Raw genomic sequence first — 23,171 nt, forward strand, 5'->3', positions numbered from 1 at the left:
ATGTACAACTGAACCAAGCTGAGGCCAGTGTTCCAGTTGGCCACATAACTATGGAAGTGGAGAGGATTTCAAGCTAAATACTGGGGGCAAGGGAACACATTTGAGAAAATGTAGTAATCGAAGTAAAGACCAGTGTGAAATGTACTAATATGGGAAATGATAAACAAACCATGACAAGAAAGGATAAAATGTACAAATCTAAGAGTAAATCTGAAGATAAGGTGAGAGATTACAAAAGTAATAATAGGGAAAAGCTAAAGGATTTATATCTGAACGCACATTGCATTTAAAACAATACAGATGAACTGATAGCACATACAGAAACAAATACGATCAGATAATCATCACAGAGATGTGGCTACAGGATGATATAGATTGGGACCTCAATATTGAAGGGTACAAGACCTTTAAGAAGGACTAGGGGCACGTGTGGCTCTGATAATGAACGATGGTACTAGCAGAATAGAAAGGGATGACCCAAGTTCAAGAAACCAGGATGCAGAAGTGGTTTGGGTAGAGGCGAGAGATGATCAAGGCAAGTCGTCACTTGTGGGAGTGGTGTACAGGTCCCCTAACAGTACCCACACAGTAGGACAGAATGTATAGGAAGATATAATGGGAGCTTATCAGAAAGATATCGTGGAGGGGGGTCGCATGATGCAAGCGTGTGAGTAGTTGTATTTCTGCCAGCTCTGGTGCTAGTTTTTTGATCCTTTTTTTATCCTGATGCATAGCTCAATTGTTTTATCCTGGAGTGTATTCTTTCTACTATTTCGTTGGAACATTTTTGAGGGAGTGTTGATGACAGAATGCCAAGAAGTGTCAAGAAAATAATAAGGATCGGTCAGAGGCACCTGGGGCAGAGCTGGACCCTCCATATGGTGACCTGGTTGGGCCCGGTGCTCTCGAGGGCATTCCAGGAGATGACTGCAAATATTAACAAAGTTCTGGATGACAAACTCAGTGTTTTGACACAGATCATTAATGTTCACTCAGATGAGCTGCAGAATATCTGCAAGAGGCTCAGTGAAGTGGAAGATAAAAGCCTTAATGTTGAAAGTTCTGCTGTTTCAGTCGAGACATGACTGCAATCCTTAGAGACTCGGCTGCATGGTACTGTCAGATATCCTGATGAATCTGGAAAATGGGGCCTGAGGAAGAATATTTGTATAATCTGTTTTCCAGAGGAAGCTGAAGCCAGGTTCCCGGTTAAATCTTTCAAAGGCTGACTGCCAAGTTTCTTTACCCTCGACACAACAGTAGGGCGGATCGAACTTGAAGGGACGCATTGTATCCTATCCTGGAGGCTCAAAGACAACCTACGTTCACGGCCTATTATCAAATGTTTCCATAGCTTCAGGGACCGCCAGGCATGGTGGGGCTTGGCTTTCTGATGAGGCAAGAGTCTTGTTCTTCCAGGACTCCTCAGCAGCAGTGCTGCAAAAGCCAAAGACTTCAATTTGGTCAGAAAGCATTTGAAGGCTTTTGGAATTCAGCATGACTTGCATTATCCTGCTGTCCTGAGGGTTACCCTCGAAGGATCTATTAGGACATTCAACAATCCTGCTAAGGCTTCGGCTCTTTTAGAATCCGTGAAAGACAATGAGTCGGAGTTGCGATCCTTAGTTCCTCATTAATCCTGAACTGTACGTCCTATTATTACTGCATTGTGAAGATCTTGTACCGTACTTTTTCATATTGAAGCAGATTTCGCCGAATATCTTGTTTAGAATCATATTCTGCAGTTAACGAACCTTGAATGTATCCCCTGTAATTGCATCTCTTAATTGATCCTGTTATGTGATTTATCACATTGATAGGGTCCATTCTATGAGTGAGCATGCTAGCAAATCTTTACTTGAAATCCTGTTATCCTGATGTCCTGATGAGTACAAGGACAGTCATTCATCCTTATCCCCTGTAATTTCAGTTCTTAATTGATCCTGTTACGTGAGTTAGCACATTAAAGGGAAATCCTGTGAGATCCTGAGGCGAACTTTGTCAACCATCCTGTTGGGTGTCATATTTTGCAGTTCTTTGTCAACAACTTGTTAATCGTTGAGTGTATTCCCTATAATTCCATCTCTTAATTGATTCTATTACACGATTTATCACATTGATGGGGCAATCCTATGAGTGACTATGCTAATTAATCTTTGCTGGTTATCCTGATGATGTCCTGATGAGCCTAAGGACAGGCACCCATTCATCCTGACCTCATGTAATTTCACCCTTTAATCGATCTGTTACATGATTTATCACATTGATAGGGTAAATCCTGTGAGTGAGCATGATGGTGAACCTTTGTCTGTTATCATGAGGTATCCAGGAGCTCTCATTTATCCTTAATGGAAGGCATCCTACAATGTACTACTTGTTCTTAAGGAGTCTGTTGCGTCAATTGTATGGTATTAGAGCTGTATGATTTTTATCCATTTTCTTGTCTTATAATCCTGGTATATGTAACAGTGGACTTTTTCACCAGGTATCCTTTATTTCAAATATGACTAAAATGAGTAGTGCCACTGCAGGGAGGTGGGCACGTGGATTAATATGGGTAAGGTCCTACGAGTCATCAGAGTGGGTGAGGAAACCCTGCTAGAATTTATGGGCTTGAGTATTTTTTTGTACTTCTGTTAATTTGGGGTTATAGAATCTTTGCTTAAATCCTGTCATAATAGACAGACCATATATCTTAGGAAGAGATATTGTATTATATCGTTGCATGTCCAATATGGCTGGGGATGGGGAAGCTTCCTTTAGTGCACAACCAAGAGTGGTGTGAAAATCCATGGAGGTTTAATGCCATTTTACCTGTGCTGATATCCTGTTGTTTGGTGGTTGAATAAGCAATGGCAGTAGCTACTATAAAGATTTGTTCCTGGAATGTGCAGGGAATTCATCACCCTATTAAAAGAAAGAAGGGTGGCACTGCTGCCTCACAGCGTCAGGGTCCCGGGTTCGATTCCAGCCTCGGGAGACTGTCTGTGTGGAGTTTTCACATTCTCCCCATGTCTGCGTGGGTTTCCTCTGGGTGTTCCAGTTTCCACCACAGTCCAAAAATATGTGGGTTAGGTTGATTGGCCATGCTAAATTGTCCCTTAGTGTCAGGGGGATTAGCAGGGTAAAAAAATGGAATTACTGGAATAGGGCCTGGGTGGGATTGTGATCGGTGCATTCTCAATGGGCCAAATGGCCACCTCCTGTACTGTACGGACTCTATGAAGATCTTGTCTTTTCTAATGAAGAAGAAAGTTGACATAACTCTGTTGCAAGAACTCATTTGGATGACAGGGAGCACCTCCAACTCAAAGACTGGGTTGGGCAGGTGTTTTTGTTTCTTTCTCAGCCAGTAGTCGAGGGGTAGCAGTGTTGGTTAATAAGAATCTGCATTTTAGTTTGGAAAGCTGCATGAAAGATAAAGAGGGTAGGTATGTGGTTGTCAAGGAATGGTGTATATAGGGAGAATGTGTCAACGATGAATGTTTATGGTCCTCCTAATTGTTCCACAGACTTTATCACTAAGGCCTTTATGGACTTTGGTGAACTAGCCTCTAATTATTAATTTATTGGTGGTGATTTTAATTACCATCTTAACCTGCTCATCGATAAACTCCCTTTTACAAGAAACCTTCCTACATAGCAAGCTGCGGCGTTGGCTTGAGGAGGTGGGCTATTTGGATGTGTGGAGAACTTTGCAACCCAAGGATAAAGAGAACACTTTTTATTTGGCTTCTCATTTGTGTCACACCAGGATTGACTATTTTTTTGAACCAAAGATGATCCTGCAATCTCTGCTATGAAGGAACTGATAGTTTTGGCTGTGAATTCTACAAGGAATTCAAGGACTTGTTATTAGACTTATTAATTGGTATGTATATTCATTCATTTGGTATAGGGCAGCTACCACAATTGCTTAAGAAGACGAATATTTCCTTAATCCTGGAACTGGACAAAAGTACTGAGCAGTGTGTATCTTATGACTCATTTCTTTATTGAATGTTGGTTTGAAAGTGTTGTCTAAGGTTCTGGCGATGTGCCTGGAGAAAATCCTTCCTGTGATTTATCCAGGGTGATCAGACTGGATTTATTAAGGGCCAGAACTCATGCAGTAATGTTACGAGATTGCTGAATATTATCCAAGTATTCCAAAAGCATGCTTTGGTTGGGTTAGTGATCTCCATGGATACCAAAAAAGTCATCAGTAAGGTAGAATTTAATTATTTGTTCTATACATTGCCTAAGTTTGGGTTAAACACAGTAAGAAGTTTAACAACACCAGGTTAAAGTCCAACAGGTTTATTTGGTAGCAAAAGCCACACAAGCTTTCGGAGCTCCAAGCCCCTTCTTCAGGTGAGTGGGAATTCTGTTCGCAAACAGAGCATATAAAGACACAAACTCAATTTACATGAATAATGGTTGGAATGCGAATACTTACAACTAATCAAGTCTTTAAGAAACAAAACAATGTGAGTGGAGAGAGCATCAAGACAGGCTAAAAAGATGTGTATTGTCTCCAGACAAGACAGCCAGTGAAACTCTGCAGGTCTAGGCAACTGTGGGGGTTACAAATAGTGTGACATGAACCCAATATCCCGGTTGAGGCCGTCCTCGTGTGTGCGGAACTTGGCTATCAGTTTTTGCTCAGCGACGCTGCGCTGTCGTGTGTCGCGAAGGCCGCCTTGGAGAACGCTTACCCGAATATCAGAGGCCGAATGCCCGTGACCACTGAAGTGCTCCCCAACAGGAAGAGAACAGTCTCTCCACATCAAGTTTGGGTTAGGCAGGGGCTCTGTAACGTACTCCAAGAACCCAATGGTGGTGGTCCATATAAATGGTTATAGTTCTGAGAATTTTGGCCTTCAGAGAGAGATGAGGCAGGGTTGTTCCCTATCACCTATTTTGTTTGCTAAAGCTATTGAACCTTTGGTGGAGGCTATTAGACATGATTCCCAGATTTATGGGTTGTTCAGTGGCAGTAAGCAGCACATGGTCCCCTTTGGTGATTCCCTATCTGGGAATTTGTATTATGTCTAGTTTTTGGCAGCTATGTAAGGCAAACTTGTCTCTAAGTGGGACTTACATCGTCATCTTTACTGATTACCTGGTTGAGTAGAATTACATAGAAACATAGAAAATAGGAGCAGGAGAAGGCCATTTGGCTGATCTCCTCAGGAGACAAACATGGGACACAGTGGACAGAGTCCCCTTCATCGTCCAGTACTTCCCCGGAGCAGAGAAGCTACGACATCATCTCCGGAGCCTTCACATGACATCGATGAAGACGAACATCTCACCAAGGCCATCCCCACACCCCCACTTCTTACCTTCAAACAACCGCACAACCTCAAACAGACCATTGTCCGCAGCAAACTACCCAGCCTTCAGGAGAACAGTGATCACGACACCACACAACCCTGCCTCAGCAACCTCTGCAAGACGTGCCGGATCATCGACACGGATGCCATCATCTCACGTGAGAACACCATCCACCAGGTAGACAGTACATACTCTTGCGATTCGGCCAACGTTGTCTACCTGATACGCTGCAGGAAAGGATGTCTCGAGGCATGGTACATCGGTGAGACAATGCAGACGCTATGACAATGGATGAATGAACACTGCTCAACAATCACCAGGCAGGAGTGTTCCCTTCCAGTCAGGGAACACTTCAGCAGTCACGGGCATTCAGCCTCTGACCTTCGGGTAAGCATTCCCCAAGGCAACCTTCATGACACACAACAACGCAGAATTGCTGAGCAGAAACTGATAGCCAAGTTCCGCACACATGAGGGTGACCTCAACCGGGATCTTGGGTTCATGTCACACTACCTGTAACCCCCACGACTTGCCTGGGCTGGCAAAATCTCACTAACTGCCGTGGCTGGTGACTATACACACCTTTTTAGCCTGTGCTTAACCCTCCCTCCACTCACATTGTCTGTACCTGTAAAGACTTGATGATCTGTAAAGACTCGCATTTTAACCATTATCTTGTAAACTGTGTTTGTGTCTGTATATGCCTTGTTTGTGAACACAACTCCCACTCACCTGATGAAAGGGCAGTGCTCCGAAAGCTTGTGCTACCAAATAAACCTGTTGGACTTTAACCTGGTGTTGTGAGATTTCTTCCTGTAATTGCAACAACACATCCCTGTTCCTGTACTCGAAACCTGTCGCAACAGAGGCTAACATGCCATTTGCCGCCTTTACCGCTTGCTGTACCGGTATGCTTACCTTCAGCGACTGGTGTGCAAGGGCACCCAGGTCCCACTGCACACTCCCCTCTCCCAATTTACAGCCATTCAGATAGTAATTTATCTCCTTGTTTTTGCTTCCAAAGTGAATAACCTCATATTGTCTTAATTAAGATGAGAATGTGTTGTCTAGGCTAGTTTATTCTCTGCAAATGCCACCTATCCTGTTCTTTGCTCAGGTCGTTGAAGAAATTTATGGGTCATTTAATTCTTTTGTTTGGGATAAGAAGAAGCATTGTTTAAAATTGGCTAAGTTGCAGTTGTCTGGTTCTAAGAGAGGGTGAAAGATGCCAAGTATTAAGATGTATCAGTTAGCTTCCTATTTTAGATTTATATGTGAATGTGTCAGGAGAGACCCCTCCTCCATACGGTTTAATGTTGAAGCTGATCAGTCTTTGCACTCCTTGCAATCAGTTTTATTTCTCCGGAATCCTAACTTGATTTTGGATAAGTTTGATAATCCTGTTGTTATTAACGCTCCAAAGGCTTAGAGGACGGTCCATGAGTTGGAGGGAGATCTAATTTAACTTCCACTCTTTCTCCAATTCAGGGTAATCTGATTTCCCACCAGGTCTTATGGACCATGGTTTCGATATCTGGGGAGATAGACGTCTCTGTGGACTAGGGGGACACATTTGATGACACCCTGTTATCTTTTGAGCAGCTGTGTCAACAGTTGATATTCCAAAATGCTCTTTTTTTCGATATTAGCAACTTAATAAGACAACTCTCCTTTCTGATGTCATGTTTTCCCCAGTGGGAAAACATCCTGCTATCTGTGGAGCCCAGGCATTTAGTTAGTAAATTTTACGACACCCTATGCTGTAGATTCTGTGATAATATATTGGGCATGCTGCGGTCTTGAGAGAGAGACCTCACAGTGAATATTGATGAGAAAACATGGGGTGATATTTGGGAATGTGCTAATGTAATAGAACAAAAGAAACTCAGTTTAAGATATTGAACCGTCTGCATATTACTCCACGCTTGCAGCACAGGTTTGACCCCACCATATCCTCATTATGCCATAAGTGCAAGGTGGACATGGGGGATTACTTGCAATTTTTTTGCTCCTGTGTTAAGATTAAAGCCTGTTGGTTTAATGTTCTTAAAAAGCTTGAGAAAATTTTTGAAACAGTCTTAGAGTTCGACCTTATGCATCTGATACTTGGTCTCCCAGACAAAAGAAATCAGTAATGCGAATGAGAAAAGGCTGTACAATATCTTAAAGTTTGCAGAACGAAAAAATATCCTTTGCTCATGGACCAATGATAAGCCCCCTTCAATTTGGAATTGACATACAATCATTCTGGAATAAATACCAATGGAATTTTGACTTGTTTACTTTGAGGTAAATCGGATGCATTCCGTAAAGTTTCGGACCCTTATTTTAAGGTCCTGGGCTCCACGTTGCCTGGTTTACTTCTGCAAGGTTTCCCATAAGTTCTGTGGCTCTGCCACTGTTATCCTGTGAGCTTGGTTGTACAATTCTGAGCCAGTTGTAGTTGTTTCCTGATATCCCTCCATTCTTTGATACATCTTTTTATTATTTGTGTGGTGGGGGTGGTGCAAGGCACGATGAATAATCCAAACCAATTGTTTTGGTCATTTTCTTTTTTTCCCCCCTCTCTCTTCCTATATGTATTTGTTTGAAAGGTTGCTGTACTGTACCAATCTTTGAGAGTTTGTTGCGTTATTTGTATAAAATGAAAAAACTTCCAATAGAAATGTATTTTTTAAAAAGAAAGGTATGGTGATAAATGTGGGCAATTAATCTATATATAGACTGGTAAATTTGGATGGGCATAGGTAGATAAGGAGTTCACAGAATGTTTTCAGGATAGTCTCTTAAAATGTTCTGGAGCCAACCAGAGAGCAGGCTAAACAGAGATGAACTGTAAGCCACACAATAGCAAGAACAATGAGAGGATTTAAGGACCAGTCTTCCATTGGCCAGGAATTGAACCCAGGCCTCCCACTTGACAGGTGAGAATTCTACCACTGAACCACCAATGCTGCTCTTAAAACATTCTAATTTTCGCATTCGCATTCTAATCAGTATTCTGTAACTTGATGTTGTGTCTCTGTGCACTGTTTGAGAGCACATTTCCACTCCATCTGACGAAGGAGCAGTGCTCCGAAAGCTTATGGTATTTGCTACCAAATAAACCTGCTGGACTTTAACCTGGTGTTGTGAGACTTCTTACCGTGTTCACCCCAGTCCAACGCCAGCATCTCCACATCGCTCTTAAAACAACCAGGACTGCACAAGTAATACTAGACCTAGTATTCTGCAATGAGGTAGGATTAATTAATGACCTCATAGCGAAGGCGCCCTAAGGTAGCAGCAAACATTCAGTTTGAGGGAGAGAAGAGTGAGTCCATGATTATTTTAAACTTAAATAATGGTAATTATGAAGGCAAAAAGTCAGTGCTAGCTAAAGTGAACTGGTAAATTAGGTTCAGGGATATGTCAATTGAGATACTGTGGCAGAATTTAAAAAGATGTTTCAGAATACGCAGAATAGGTACATTCCAGCAAGAGAAAAATTCCAATGAGAGGGACTCACCATTTGTGGTTAACTAAAAAAGCTACAGGTAGTATTATACTTAAAGAAAAAGCAATGGGTGGCAGGTCAAAAGATTGGACAGAATATTAAAAAAACAAAAAATAATAACTGAAAGGTTAATAAGGAGGGAAAAATTAGAGTTCGCGAGAAAGCTAGCTAGAAATTTAAAAACAATTTATAAGTGTTTCTATCTATTTTAAAAAGGAAGGAGAGTGAGTCTAGGCAATTAATAAGGGAAAATAGGGAGGTGGCAGATGAATCGAAAAATTATTTTGCGTTAGTTTTCATTATAGAGGAATTAAGTAATATCCCAGAAAAAGCTGTAAATCAGGAAATGGAAGGGAGGGAGATGCTATAACAGGACACCAAGATAGATTCAAGGAGTCAGGCAGAATCAATATGGTTTTGCGGGAGTGAACTTGGGTTTAACCAATTTATTGGAGTTCTGTGCATAAAGAGGAGCTAGTGCCATTTCAAAGGTTATTGTGGAAAATAAAAGCTCATGGTGCAGCAGGTAATATATTGGTATGGGCAGAAGATTGGCTAGCTAACAGGAAACAGTAGGCATAAATGGTTCATTTTCTGGTTGGCGAGGTGTACAAGTGATGTGCCACGTGGAGCAGTGCTGGAAACACAACATTTTACAATTACAGAAATGACTTTATTGATAGGACCAATGATATAGCTGTTAAATTTGCTAATGGTACAAAGAGGTAGGAAAGTAAGTTGTGAAGAGTGTATAAGTAAGCTTCAAAGGGATTTAAATAGGTTAACTGAGTGGACAAAGATCTGGCAAGTGGAGTATAATGTGGGGAAATGCGCAGTCGTTTATGTCAGGAAGAATCAAAAAGAAGCATGTTATCTAAATGGTGAGAGATTGCAGAGCTCTGAGATGTACGCGGACCTGTGTGTCTTCATGCATAGCAAAAAGGTTAGTATTCAGCTACAGCAAGTAATTGGAAAAGCTAACAGAAAATTATTGTTTATTGCGAGAGGAATTGAATACAAAAGTAGCAAGATTATCTTTCAATTACACAAGGCATAGGTGAGACTACATCTGGAGTGCAGTATTGGTCTCCTTATTTCAGGAAGGATGTGACTTAATACCAGACTTAATACCTGGGAAGGGAAGATTGTCTTATGAGGAAAGCTGGAACAAACAAGCTTGTATCTGCTGGAGTTTAGAAAAGTAAGATTGAGACAGACATGAACCTGAGGTGTCTTGACAGGGTGGCAATGGAAAGGATGTTTCCTCTCGTGTGAGAATAAACTAGGGGGTTACTGTTTAAAAATAAAGTGTTGTCTGTTTAAAGCAAGATGAGAAGAAATTTGTTCTGAGGGTGATGAGCTTTTGGAATTCTCCGCAAAAGGCTGTAGAAGCAGAATCTCTGCATTTTTTTCAATCAGAGCTAGATAGATTCTTGATAAGTGAGGAGGTGAAAGGTTATCGGGAATAGGTGGAAATATAGAGTTGAGGTTACAATCAGAATAGCCTCGGTCCTATCGAATGGAAGATCAAGTTCAAGGGGCTGAGTGGCCTACGCCTGCTCCCTATGGTACTCTGTCGTACTCTATGGTACTCAGAGTACTCTGTCGACAGATAAAGTTACAGAGCACAAACCCCAAACAAGGGGAGGAAAGATTTGACAGCATGGCGGCACAGTGGTTAGAACTGCTCCCTCACTGTGCCAAGGACCCAGGTTCAATTCCACCGTAGGTGATAGTGTGGAGTTTGCCCGTTCTCCCTGTGTCTGCGAGCGTTTTCTCCAGGTGCTCCAGTTTCCTCCCACAGTCCAAAGATGTGCAGGTTAGCATGATTAGTCGTGCTGAATTGCCCCTTAGTATCAGGGAGATTAGCAGGGTAAATACATGCGGTTACAGGGAATTGGCCTGGTTGGGATTGTTGTTGATGCAGGCTCTTTCTGCATTGTAGGGATTCTATGATACCCAAAAACATAGTTTTGAATTTTCCAAAGGAAATGAGAAGGTTGGGGATAGAGACATTTGGGCAAGAAGTTTCAATGATCAGAATGCAAATAAATAAAAGCTATCAACTGTCAACAGTGGGACAAAAAGTTGAAACTACAGGAGTTCTTATTCATATCTATGTATGCTCGTATGTAAATCATGCGTTTGTATGAATGCTAACAACCTCTCTACCTATGTTCTGATTTTTGGGGATCTAAGTGCTCTCCAAATCAAAAACTACTATTTTATTTGAGGTTGGTGGGGGGAAAAAGGGATATTTACCGTCCAATAACAATTACCTCTTGGGCAAGACACTGAACAAGATTTAGGCTTTGACATCAATGCTGAGTCCTGGAACTCCTAAACTGTGGGACTCTCTTTGCCACACAAATTGCAGGTGTTCAAGAAGAAGGCTCACCAGCACGTTCTTGAGGACAACGAGTGTGGGCAATAAATGTCAACTGTGTTAGTGATGCCCACATTCCAAGAATTAGTTTATAAAAATAAGCTGATATGCAATGCCGTAAAAGTAATTCCATAAAATGAAATCGAAATTTTGTTGGTTGCTGTGCAAAGACTCAAATTTGATTGAAAAATCTCCTCCATTGAGTTTTTCTTACCTTTTGGCCGCAGAGCCAGGCTATGATTCTAGGAAGTTTGGGTAGAACAGATGATTTTCTTTTTGTGATTTATATGTTGGAATAGATCTGAGAATTGGGAATATCTGTGCGGTTCAATGTATGCTCTGCATCCTTGATGAGCTGTGCCTCGGGTACTATTTTTTTTCCAACCTGATGAGATTCTTAGCTAAGTATTTTTTGGCAATGTACTGGTATTATTTAGGTAAGATACAAACACACAGCAAGAATAGATTTTATTTGATAACATCTCCCAGAAGAGTAAATGATAAGAACAAAATAAGGCTTCGGTACTAAATCAAATTTGTTTGAACACACCATAATACATATCTTTCGTCCCCCATTAATAATCTCTCTCAAACTCTGTCACATACCTGTATTCTAACTTGCACCGTACTGTTCGTGCATTAGTGCTGACCTATAATGGCTCTTTGATTCTAAAAGTTACCATCATGTCCAAACCCTTCCATGGGTTTGTCTTTCCCCATCGCGAAGTTCCTCCAGGCTGGCAACCCTCAGAAAACTTTGCTTTCCTTCTCCAACATTAGCCATTTGCACATCACTGATTTTCTTTGCATTATTATTGGTGGCTGTGCTTTCTGCATCTAGCCCCTAATCTCTGAAATTCCCTTTTCAAAACTCTTTCCTCCTTTAAGATGCTTCTTAAAACCTACTTTGACAAGATGTTAGTCACCTATCCTCCAATCAACTCAATGTTGAGTTTTGACTGATGCTCTGCTGAGAAATATTTTGAGATGATTTGCTATCTTTAAGGTGGTTTATAAATACAAATTATTGTTGCAATGAATTCTAAGAAGCTAGGCCATTCCTAAGACAGGGCAAGGTGCTGTTTGAAGTGGGCAACAATGTGTCAGGATAAGTGCCACTACCGGGAAAAGTAGCTTGGTTGTCTTCAAATTGCTTTTAAGGACTGGAACACTTTGAGCATTGTCACTTTTCACCCTTTTGGCTAAGATCAAGTGTAGCATCGACAACTTGGTTGAAGTCATTAGGTTGCATTTAAGCTTCATTTGAAGCAATTTTTAAAAGTGGCATCTCGGCCTTTTGGCTAAGATGCAAATGAGATCGAGCCTTGGAGGAGGTGCAATGCCTACTCCAATCAGCTTGGATCATATAGATCAAGCCCAAGACAGGAGGTGAGAGCCCTGCCATGTCAGCTTGGATCGGGAATGTCTCAACTTGTTGAGACTCTGAATTGGACTTGATTTGATTGAATTGGATTTTAAAAAAACTTTGAGCATTGTGCCTCATTTTCACCACCAAGCAAAGCTACTCAGTTTTGATATGTCACTGGCTGCACCAACTACAGTGCAACAATACATTTTCAGTTGGAGAGTTCTGCTTAACACAGCAAGGAAAACAAACCTCATCTTCCCCTCATATTTTAGGTTCAACACTTATTAAATTCTTATTACTGTGGTTTCTGATGCACAATAGAGTGTCATTAAACTGAACTAGTTGGCATAGTAAGGATCAGACAGAGGTGGATTTACAGTTTGTAGGACCCTGCACTCACTCTCATTTCTGGCCCTCCCCCATGACATCATGCCCTCTCCTGACCCGCCCATCCTGCAAGGTGTGTATTAACTATAAATCTATGACTCTGGATTTCAAGCACTCGCTCTACTTTTCTCCTGCCCATTCCAACCTCTCAAACTCTCCCTCTCTGCAACCCTGGCTAACCCCCCTCATACATTCTCCGCCTCCAGTCCACCAGATCCCCACACTTCCTCCCCCACCCCTCACATTCTCCAACTCTTACAATCTCACTAACCTCGTTCACCTGGGTTATTCAAGGCAGCCTCCTGCCTCACTGTAGTCTCCCCATGCTGGTAAGGCTTGATTCAGAACCTTGCTGTTACTAGTTGGCCTTCCCTCAGCCTTGGCTGGGTTGAATTGCCCCTTGCCTGCTACTCTTAATGCTCAACGGCTATTGACCCTCACTGGCTGCCTCACCTCTGGCTGCCTCACCTCTGGCTTTTGTCTGGTGCCTTGCTGCTGCTTGCTGACTTGTCCTTCTCAGCCCTGGGGGTCGAGTTACCCTTTGTTGCTTGATGGCTGCTGACTCTGACCGGCTGGTTCACCACCTTGTGGCTTTCGCCCAGCCCTGGTGCCTCACCTTGCTGTTGCTGGCTGGCTTGCCCTCCTCAGCCCTGGCTGGGTTGAGTCACCCCTTGCCTGCTTCTCTTGCTGCTGACAGCTGGCTCACCTTGGCTCATGGCTTTCGCCTCACACCTTGCTGTTGCTGGCAGGCCTGCCCTCAACCCTAGGTTGAGAAACCTGTTGGCTGCGCTTCTGTTTTGCAAAAGTAAAACGCAGAATCTTCTGCCTCTGCTTCTCTCCCTCGTCACCTCACGTTCCTCAATATTCGGACCAGTCTGTTTCCCCACACTAAGGGGACTTGACCAATCAGAGTCTGCAGTGCACAGCAGACCCAGAGTTATCAGGCTCCGATTGGTCCCCACAGTCACCAGCTGGCGCTGGTCGGGGCCCTGTGCCTTGGCATGGTGTATTTCATGGTAAATCCGCCTCTGGTCAGACTACAATTTATTCAGCCGAGTGCTGTCCTCCTAGTTGTGTGATTTTCCTGCTGCAAGCAGTGGACAGTAAACCTGTCATTAATTAAGGAATTAAATATTAACCCTAGGTGTTATCCTGAGGATTTGGCATGATTAGCTTCGATACACGCGGGAATAGATTTTCACAAACTTTGCTCAACAGCTGTTCCTATCTTCGGTGGAGCCAAAGGTTTTGTACAGAACTTTTAAATGATTGAAAAGTTAAAAATAGTCCAGTAAGACCCATAATCAACAATATGCTTCCTACATTACAGTGGTGACAATACTTGAAGAATGTTTCATTGGCTGTAAAGTGCTTTGGAACATCTTGAGTTTGGGAAATATGTTATGTAAATGCAAGTCTTTTTATTGGCATCTGTTACCCTCACAAATCTATTTTGTCAGTAATTGCTCTGCATTTGATTGGAACTGTTATTCTGTATGAGGAAAATGGTTGTGGTACGCACGAACATTTAAAGAAAAAAAGGCTCACATTTATATTGGGTCTTTCATGGCATCAGGATGTCACTTAGCGATCAGTTAAATTTAGCAGAGTAAACTGTCTCGTCACCTTGGCACAGTTGGTAGCACACAGACATATAGGGTTGTGGGTTTGAGCCTTATTCTGGAGCTTTGAACAAAAAAATCAAAACTGGCACCCCAGTTCAGTATCTTTGGATGTGTTGTCTTAAGGCCCAGTCTACCCACTTAGGATAAACTTAAAAGATCATGTGGCAGTATTTCACAGAAGAGCTGGGGGTTTTATCCTCAATGCCCTGGCTAATATTCATCTCTCAATCAAGAAGGACCCTGGGAAGCACCGAGAATTAGAGGGACCTTGGTACGTATGTACTCTGATCCCTTAAGATAGTAGGATAAAGTGGTTAAGAATGCATATGGTATGCTTGCCTTTACTAGCCGAGGCACAGAGTTGAAGGTCAGGGAGGTTATGCTGGAACTCTATCAACATTGGTTAGGCCATGGCTAGAGTATAGTGTGCAGTTCTAGAATCCATGTTGTAGGAAGGATTTGATAACACTGGAAAACGTGCAGAGGATATTGCCTGGGCTGGAGAGTATTAGTTATGATGAGAGATTGGATAGACTGGGATTGTTTTCCTTGGAGCAGAGGAGACTGAAGAAGATATGATTGAGCTGTATAAAATTATAAGGAGCGTAGAGTAGACAAGAAGAAACTTTTCCCCTTGGTGGAGAGATCAGTGACTCGGGGCATAGATCTAAAATAAGGGGCACGTGACTTAAAAGGGATGTTAGGAAAAACTTTTTCAGGCAAAGGGTGATGGGAGTTTGGAACTCATTGCCTGAAAGGGTGATGAAGGCAGAGACCCTCATAACATGTAAGAAGTATTTAGGTGTGCACTTACTATGCCAAGTCATACAAGTGCTAGGAAATGGGATCAAGATAATTAGGTGGTTTGTCTTTGACTGATGCAGATGTGATGAGCTGAATGGTCTTTTACTGTACTATATACCTCTATGACTGTGTAATATCATAGAAGAATCATAGAATCCTGACAGTGCAGAAGGAGTGATGTGTAGATGCCGGCGTTGGACTGGAATAAGCACAGTAAGAAGTCTCACGACACCAGGTTAAAGTCCAACAGGTTTATTTTGTAGCACAAGCTTTCGGAGTGTTGCTCCTTCAGGTGAGTGAAGAGTTGTGTTCACAAACAGGGCATACATAGACACAGACTCAATTTACAAGATAATGGTTGGAATGTGAATCTTTACAGGTAATCAAGTCTTTACAGGCACAGACAATGTGAGTGGAGAGAGGGTTAAGCACAGGTTAAAGAGGTGTGAATTGTCTCCAGCCAGGACAGTTCATGAGATTTTGCAAGCCCAGGCAAGTCGTGGGGGTTACAGATAGTGTGATATGAACCCAAAATCCCGGTTGAGGCCGTCCTCATGTGTGCGGAACTTGGCTATCAGTTTTCGCGCGGCGATTCTGCGTTGTCATGTGTCGTGAAGGCCGCCTTGGAGGAGGTAGAAGGAGGCCATTCGACACATCTAGTCTGCACCAACTTTGAGACAGAGCATCTTAACCAGGCCCTATCCCTGTAACCCCACATATTTACCCTGATAATCCACTAACCTATACATCTTGGGACAGTAAGGGATAATTTAGCATAGCCAATCCACCTAACCTGCAAATCTTTGGACTGTGGGAGGAAACCGGAGCACCTGGAGGAAACCCGCACAGACACGGAAGTATGTGCAAACTCCACGTAGACAGTCACCCAAGGCTGGAATTGAACTGGATCTCTGGCACTGTGAGGCACCAGTGCTAATCACTGTACCATTGCAGAACCATTGCACGTTTCTCTTAAGTGCTTGCTGCCATGTTTCTTGTCACAATGGCTGCACTGAAAAGTACTTTGTTGGCTGTTAACTGCTTTAGGATGTCCTATATTCATGAAAGGCACTATATAAATGTTTTTTTTTCTGTGTATGGCATTGTGGTTTGAAATTGGCAGCTAATCTATGATGTAAATTTGCCATTAGGCCTTTTGAGCTATCTTTTTAATTCTTTTGTTTTTTCTCTGTTTCTCTTAATGCACATTTCTAATGTAAATATCCATCTCCCTTTTAAGTGTGCAAGTTACTGTTTTTACCTGTAACTTTCTGGGACACAGTGTTCTATATCTTCATACTTTGCATGAAGCAGTGCTTTATGGATTGATCTGACAACTGAGTTTGCCCTAATTTTAATTCCAGGGAAGAGAGGCAAAATGTCAGTTTCCTCTCCTTTTTCCCCCTTCAAACTTGTTAATGAATTCAGTTAATTATTGTCACTCTTTTCATGATACTCCTTAAAACCAAATTTATAAGCCTGGTTTATTACTCATAACAAAATCAAAATTGTCTGCTTCCATGTTTGTGCTGATAGTTCTGGCTAATTGCACTACGAAGCAAAAACTGCTATGAATGATGTGTTTTTGATAACTGCCTAATGCACTCTTCCCATTCAATCTATATACAAGTTAAATTGTTACATAATTGTTTTTACTTGATGGCCATAAATGCCAAGCCACAAAATAGCAAAAGCTGACACTTGAGCAATGAGAAGAGCAAAACAAGGGCATGAAAAAGGACTTGTGAATAAGATTAGGGAGAATCCTAAAATATTCTATAAATACATTAAGGGGAAGAGATTGGACTGGCACGGTGATTAGCACTGCTGCCTCACGCTCCAGTGACCCGGGTTCAATTTCTCAACCCAGGTTCACACTTTCTTTTGTGTCTGCGTAGGTTTCCTCCGGGTGGTCCGGTTACCTCTCACACTCCAAAGATGTGCAGGTTAGGTGGATTGGCCTTGCTAAATTGCCTCTTCGTGCCCCAAGATGTGTAAATTAGATGGGATTAACCATGTTATGTGTATGAGATTACAGGGATAAGGTGGGGGAGACGCCCTGGGTAAAATATTCTCTGAAAGTTCATGCAGGCTCGATGGGCCGAATGACCTCTTCTGCACTGTAGGGATTCTATGATTAACCAGGGAAAGAATAGGACCCATTAGAGACCAGGGTGTGTGAAGCTGCAGGATGTTGGAAGGGTATTTGATGAATATTTCTCATCGGTCTTCAGTCAGGAAAAGGAGAACATAGGTACAAAGTTCAAGGAAAGGGACAGTGAGGACCTTGAGCAATTTGATTTAGGAAGTGAGGAGGTATTAGAAGCTTTGGGCTTGGACAAATCCCCAGACCAGGATGAATTGCATTCCAGGCTGCTGTGGGAGGCAAGGCAGGAAATTGCAGGGGTACTGACACAAATTTTTAATTCCTCTCTGGCCATGGGGGAAGTACATCTCCACATCATGGGGGAAGTATCAGAGGACTGCAGTGTGACTAATGTGGTTCCACTTTTCAAGAAGGGTGGTAGCGACGAACCAGGGAATTACAGACCTGGCAGTCTCACGTCAGTGTAGGGAAATTGTTGGCGAAAATTCTAAAGGAGAAAATTAACCACCACTTGGAAAAGCATGGGTTGATTTCGGGATAGTCAGCAAGGCTTTGTCAGAGGGAGGTCATGTCTAACAAATTAGATTGAATTTTTTGAAAAGATGATGGAGTGTGTGGATGAGGGAAGTACAGTTGATGTAGTTTAAATGGATTTTAACAAAGCCGCCACATGGGAGAATTATTGAGAAGGTTGCAGCACTTAGAATTCAGGGAAACCTGGTGAAATGGATCAGAAATTGGCTTAGTAATGGGATGATGTGGAGATGTCGGCGTTGGACTAGGGTAAGCACAGTAAGAAGTCTCTCAACACCAGGTTAAAGTCCAACAGGTTTATTTGGCAGCTTAAGCTTTCGGAGTCTCGCTCCTTCATCAGGTGAGTGAGGACTTGTGTTCACAAACAGGGCATATACAGACACAAACTCAATTTACAAGATAATGGTTGGAATGCGAGTCTTTACGGGTAATCAAGTTTTAAAGGTACAAACAATGTGAGTGGAGAGAGGGCCAAGCACAAGTTAAAGAGGTGTGTATTGTCTCCAGCCAGGACAGTTAGTGAGATTTTGCAAGCCCAGGCAAGTCGTGGGGGTTACAAATAGTGTGACATGAACCCAAGATCCTGGTTGAGGTCACCCTCATGTGTGCGGAACTTAGCTATCAGTTTCTGCTCAGCGATTCTGCGTTGTCCTGTGGTCATGAAGGCTGCCTTGGGGAACGCTTACCCGAAGGTCAGAGGCTGAATGCCCGTGACTGCTGAAGTGTTCCCTGACTGGAAGGGAACACTCCTGCCTGGTGACTGTTGAGCGGTGTTCATTCATCCGTTGTCATAGCGTCTGCATAGTCTCACCGATGTACCATGCCTCGGGACATCCTTTCCTGCGGTGTATCAAGTAGACAACGTTGGCCGAGTCGCAAGAGTATGTACCGTGTACCTGGTGGATGGTGTTCTCACGTGAGATGATGGCATCCGTGTCGATGATCCGGCACGTCTTGCAGAGGTTGCTGAGGCAGGGTTGTGTGGTGTCCTGGTCATTGTTCTCCTGAAGGCTGCGTAGTTTGCTGTGGACAATGGTCAGTTTGAGGTTGTGCGGTTGTTTGAAGGCAAGAAGCGGGGGTATGGGGATGGCCTTGGCGAGATGTTCGTCTTCATCGATGACATGTTGAAGGCTCCGGAGAAGATGTCGTAGCTTCTCCGCTCCGAGGAAGTACTGGACGACGAAGGGTACTCTGTCTGCCGTGTCCCGTGTTTGTTTTCTAAGGAGGTCGGTGCGGTTTTTCGCTGTGGCACGTTGGAACTGTCGATCGATGAGTCGAGCGCCATATCCTGTTCTTATGAGGGCATCTTCCAGCGCCTGTAGGTGTCTGTTGCGATCCTTCTCATCTGAGGGCTTGTCCGTAGGGGATGGCTTCTTTAACGTGTTTAGGGTGGAAGCTAGAGAAATGGAGCATCATGAGGTTATTCATGGGCTTGCGGTACAGTGAAATGCTGAGGTGAACGTCCTTGGTGGAGATGCATGTGCCCAAGAATGCAACCAATTCCGGAGAGTAGTCCATGGTGAGTCTGATGGTGGGATGGAACTTGTTGATGTCATCATATAGTTGTTTCAATGATTATTTGCCATGAGTCCAAAGGAAGAAAATGTCATCGATGTATTTAGCGTATAGCATTGGTTGAAGATCCTGTGCGGTGAAGAAGTCTTGTTCGAACCTGTGCATAAAGATGTTGGCATATTGAGGTGCGAATTTGGTCCCCATGGCTGTTCCGTGCGTTTGGATGAAGAACTGGTTGTTGAAGGTGAAGACGTTGGGGTCCAGGATAAAGCGGATGAGTTGTAGAATTGCATCTGGAGATTGGCAGTTGTCGGCATTGAGTACTGAGGCAGTTGCAGCAATGCCATCGTCGTGGGGGATGCTGGTGTAGAGTGCCGAGACATCCATTGTGACAAGGAGTGCTCCTGGTTCAACTGCTCCATGTGTGCTGAGTTTCTGTAAGGAAGTCCGTAGTGTCGCAACAGAAGCTGGGGGTTCTTTGTACAATGGGTTTCAGGATGTCCTCAACGTAACTGAGTGAGTCCTGCCCTGGTTCAATCTACCAAAATGGATTACCTCGCATTTGTCTAAATTAAACTCCATCTGCCATTTGTCAGTCCACTGGCCCAATTGATCAAGATCCAGTTGCAATTGGAGATAACCTTTCTCACTGTCCACCATGCCACCAATCTTGGTGTCATCTGCAAACTTACTAACCATGCCCCCTATATTCTTATCCAAATCATTAATATAAATGACAAATAACAGTGGGCCCAGAACTGATCCCTGAGGCACACCGCTGGTCACAGGCCTCCAGTTTGAAAAACAACTCTCTACAACCACCCTCTGGCTTCTGTCAAGAAGCCAATTTTGTATCCATTTAGGTACCTCACCCTGGATCCCGTGAGATTTAACTTTATGCAACAACCTACCTTGTCAAAGAGATGATGCACTTTGGAAGAAGAAACAAGAAGAGGGCGTATTTAATGAATGGCAGGTCACTGGGAAGCTCAGAGGATCAGATGGATCTTGGAGTACTTGTTCACAATCCCTGAAGGCGGCAGAGCATGTGAATAGGGCAGTTAAGAAGGCATGTGGGACACTTGCTTTTATCAGTCGTGGCATAGACTATAAGAGCAAGGCGGTTATGTTGAAGCTGTACAGAAGAATGTTGGTTAGGCCACAGTTGGAGTACTGTGTGCAGTTCTGGTCACCTCACTATAGGAATGATGTGATTGCACTGGAGGGAGTACACACGAGGTTCAACAGGATGTTGCCTGGGATGGAGCATTTGAGCTATAAGGAGAGACTGGATTGACTGTATTCTTTACATTAGTGCGACTTTAGTGGTCGTTATTATCATTGCAGACCCAACGGCCCAAAGGGCCTTTTCTATGCTGTAAGACTCTGACTGTATGACAATCCTCAAAAAAGCTGACAACTCAAAATGGCCCTGATCATAAGCCTTTGACCTGAAAATAAGCAGTTGTAATAATTGGCATTTTTAATTTAAGTTTTGGATTCATTCAATTATTTTACCTACATTGGAAAGAAAACAAATCCTAAGTGCATGAAATTTTGAAGAGAAATTTATGTTGGATGAAAAAAAAGCAATGTTAGTGCTTTTTTAGGAAGGGTGGAAGAATGCTGCCTTCAAGTATTACATTTTTAACATGGAAAATGATGTTCTGGCTAATTTTAAGCATGTTTATACGAATTCACAGACTTTTAATCCTGAAAATCCTAATGTTAATTTATTGTTTCTGCTTGCTGAGTTGAACTTGGTGCTCATATTCCACACCCTACCCTGTCTCAAATTTAAGTTGCTACTCTTCACCCAACAAACTTAATTCAAAGTAGTGCTCCTCTTCCACCCTGTCCATACTTAATGCCAGCACTCTCCTTTCACTTCTAAATATATGTTGACACACTCCTTCATCCTATGCCCAAGTGCTGCAGCATCATCAATTCCTTATTCCAATTCCATGTTTTCTTTTTCTTCCTCTCCTTATAAACAAAACTGAGTTATAGATCAGATATGGTATAACTGAATGGTAGAACCGGCTTGATCTGACAAGTAGTTGCAAAACATTTTTAATTTGGCCTGCTCTGGTTCCCATTTAATTTCTGCTCTTCTCTCCCCTCTCCTCAATCCCTATTCCTCAGTCTCAAATCTATATGAGCCTGAGCACTGTTGCTGATGGACTGGACCTACACTTGTCCTTTCAATGCAGTTCTTCCGCTAAAGGGTGAGATACTTACCAATTTATATTTCGGGCTGATATTGCCATTCTTGTGTGAATTCCTATCTGCAGTGTAGCAGGCATAATAGCTCCTGTTGGTATTAAGAGGAGGGGACCACAGTCCAATCATTAGGCAGATTTGGGTAAGACTTGCACTGAGATTACAGGGGCTTGACCTATAATATTTTGGTCAAAAATACTAAGGGGTTTCCACAATTGCTGTCAACATTGACGATTATTATGAACGCAGGTATTCTCATCTGCATACATATATATTTTACATCTATTCCCCTCAAGTAATGGTGGGGGTGGCTTTTGTTGGGGGGGGGCGGTGGGGGGGGGGGGGGGGGGCGGTGGGGGGGGGGGGGGGGGGGGGGGGGGGGGGGGGGGGGGTGGAATGTTCTTTCAAATACTCCTGCCAGCATTTTCCATCCTTTCCTGTTAGCGCTACTCATAGTGGTTGTGTCTGCCCTAGTTTCTATTATTTCCTTTTATGGATTGACAGCCAATTAAAATTCATTTTTGACAATTCACCCACTCCTCATTTTGAGTTTGAAATGTGCTTTTTATCCTTGTGTACAATTCTTGCTATCTAATCAGTCATTGAACTTGTAGCCCACTTTCATTGTTAAATCTGTCAGCCCTGACTACGGATGGGCATAGGCATCTTCATTACCGGAACTATGAAGCATTTATATAGTGCCTTTAATATAGAATGCCTTTAACGTAAAAGGCATTATGTTTTTGGACATTTTGCAGGTAAAGTTGTTTGTTTTAGAGTGATAGACATTTGATAGAATATGATAGTGATGGTCACAAAAGCTTCCACCAATGCCCTGTACCCATAAGAAGTACTCCTATCAAAGCTCGTGGGTTTGCTTTGTTTTGTGATCATTGACTGATTAGCAATTGCAAATTTTACTATTATGCAATGTCTTGAAGGAAGGACAATCTATAGGAATGTTTTCCAAAGGTTGAAATAGTTCAAAACAGAAATTTTATTTGTCTCTATTATGCAAGTCCCTATCATTAGATTAACTACTCAAGAATATACCCTCAGTATCTACCTGCATGTGCAAAATTCCACAAATTGAAATGTTAAAACATGCTAATGGTTCATAGAAATGTACTGTACGTATTAAAGACACTTGTGATGTGTCTGTTTTTGACATCATTGACATGTGTAAAGAATCCTTTCCATTCCTTCATCAACTTTTTGGTTTTGGGAATTTTCAATTTATATCTTAAGATCTGAAGTGAAGGGCCATTTGATCCAAACTCTTCTCTCTCTCCCCCCCCCCCCCTGAAGTGAAGGGCCATTTGATCCAACCCCCCCCCTGCCTGCACTCCTTCCATTGTGCACTCCTTCCATTGTTTCTAAGATTGTACTAAGGTCATCCAAACTGT

General features: G+C 42.7%; 1 protein-coding gene and 1 non-coding gene across 4 annotated transcripts in view; one reads left to right on the plus strand and one right to left on the minus strand.

Annotated features, from left to right (window-relative positions):
- yaf2 (YY1 associated factor 2) overlaps positions 1 to 23,171 on the plus strand; it is a 193,241-nt gene that overhangs the window by 51,183 nt on the left and 118,887 nt on the right. The gene's annotated exons all lie outside the window — the stretch shown is intronic.
- trnad-guc (transfer RNA aspartic acid (anticodon GUC)) lies at positions 8,203 to 8,273 on the minus strand. Its single transcript has one exon. It is a non-coding gene; the product is annotated as a tRNA-Asp (tRNA).

The sequence above is a fragment of the Mustelus asterias genome, chromosome 9 (assembly GCF_964213995.1).
Source record: "Mustelus asterias chromosome 9, sMusAst1.hap1.1, whole genome shotgun sequence".
NCBI classification, from domain to species: Eukaryota; Metazoa; Chordata; class Chondrichthyes; order Carcharhiniformes; family Triakidae; genus Mustelus; species Mustelus asterias.